This window comes from Ictidomys tridecemlineatus, chromosome 3 (assembly GCF_052094955.1).
Source record: "Ictidomys tridecemlineatus isolate mIctTri1 chromosome 3, mIctTri1.hap1, whole genome shotgun sequence".
Lineage (NCBI taxonomy): Eukaryota > Metazoa > Chordata > Mammalia > Rodentia > Sciuridae > Ictidomys > Ictidomys tridecemlineatus.
The window spans coordinates 138,846,019-138,848,113 of NC_135479.1; positions in this window are offsets into that span (position 1 = coordinate 138,846,019).

The following is a 2,095-nucleotide window of genomic DNA, read 5'->3' on the forward strand; positions in this document are numbered from 1 at the left end:
AAAAAGAAATAGGCTGGGCAGGTGTGGTGACACCCACCTATAATTCTCTGGCTCTGGAGGCTGAGACAGAAGGATTATAAGTTCAGCAATTTAGTGAGACCTTGTCTCTAAATAAAAAATAAAAAGGTCTGGGGATGTGGCTCAGTGGTAAAGCACCCCTGGGTTCAATCCCCAGTACACGCCATCCCCCACCCCAAATAAAAAGTACCAAGAACTGGGCTGTCAGTACCATCCTTCTTTTGGAGAACTGTAAGGTATCCCAGGAGACACTGGAGAATATCTGGCTTGGAAGAAAATGTCGAGTTCTCAAGTGTAAAGCTTCTTTGGACTGACAGGAAACTGATGTTCAGAGGAGGAAGGAGGCTTTACCAAGGTGACACAGAAAGCTGTGGGCAGAACTGGCAATGCAACCCAGGGTCCTTTGGACCCCTTTCCCCACCCATACCCACCCCATTTACATTTTCCTAAAGTGTAGTCTTGCCCTCTAAAACTAGCTCCTTACCCTGGTTTTCCTGTTTCCATGAAAAGTTCTTTTCTTCACAGTAATAAAATTGGAATCCAAGGGTCATGATTAACTCATTTTTACCCCACATTTCCAGTTAATGAGTCCTGTTGAAACTTACTTTAAAATAAAGTAAGAGGGCATGACAGTAGAGACCTGTAATTCCAGCTACTCAGAAGGCTGAGGCAAGAGGATCTCAAGATCCGTGCCAGCCTCGGCAACCTGACTCAAAATAAAAAAATAATAAAAAATAAAATTTTTTATTATAAAAAATAATAAAAATGTAGCTCAGTGGCAGGACAATCCTGGATTCCATCCCCAGTACTCTGTACACAGAAAGGCGGGGTGTAGTGGGAGTTCTTTGAGTTACTGAGGGTGAGTCCTTCCTTGAAGAGGATGGTAGGATCCAGGTCCCTTTTGCTTTCTTGCTTCTTAGCCATGAGGTGACCATGTTTGCTCTGCCATGCACTCCCCATGATGTGTTGCCACAGGTGCAAAGCTCCAAGGCCAATCCACCATGGACTGAAACCTCCAAAACTTCAGACCAAAATAAAACTCTTCTCTCTGTAAGTTGATTTATCTCAGGTGTTTTTACAGTAACAGAAAGCTGACTAACACATCTCATTCACTCCTCATAAAATTACTATAAGCTGGCTAGGTATGGTGGCACATATCTGTCATCCCACCTATTAGCTAGGCTGAGGTAGGAGGATGGCAAGTTTGAGGCAAGCCTGTGTAACTTAGTGAGACCCTGTCCCAAAATAAAATAAAAGGGCTGGGGATGTAGGTTAGAGGTAGAACACTCCTGGGTTCTAGCTTCAGTACCATAAAAAGAAGCAAAACTCCCTATAACCTGGATGTCTTTATCATTTGTATTTTATAGATGAAGCACAGAGCAGTCAGAGAATATGACTAAGATCATAAAGCGAGAAAGCACAACTGGCATTTTGAAACACCAGATAGTTCAGTGCCAAAGTCCAGACTTTACTACCTTACTCTAGGGCTTTTCTCTGAAGCACCCAAGTTTCCATGTCACATCTCCACTCCAGCCCACTCAGTGGTTCCCCTCAGCCTGGAGCTAAGCTAATGAACTTCCCAGTGTCTCAATTTCTCTATTAGTTGAGAATGATAATTGTGGTCACTTCATGGGGCTGTCGTGGGGATTAAACAAGGTCACCCAGGCAAAGCACTTAGCTCCATCCCCAGCACAGAATGACACTTGATCAGTGTTAGCTATCACGTAGTTACCTTTGGACCCTATTCTGCACTCCTTCCTTATAGGACTCCTTTGACCAGGATGTTACTGCAAATAAATCGTGCTCAGTGCTGAATCAAATGTTGATGCCAGTTTTTTCCTTCCTGGAAATTTTCTCCATGCTTGTATGCCTACATGTCCAAATTCTTCCATTCTCCAAATTCCCCTCCTTCAGTCCTCCCCACTCCCATCTAAACTCCTGAAGCACGTACTCCCACTATACTTTTTTTTTTTATACTGCCATTTGTTAAATCATTCATTAAACTTGTTAAATCTATCAAGTGCCTTCTCTATAATAACAATAACTGTATTTGACCTTTTACTTTGTACAGAGGGCA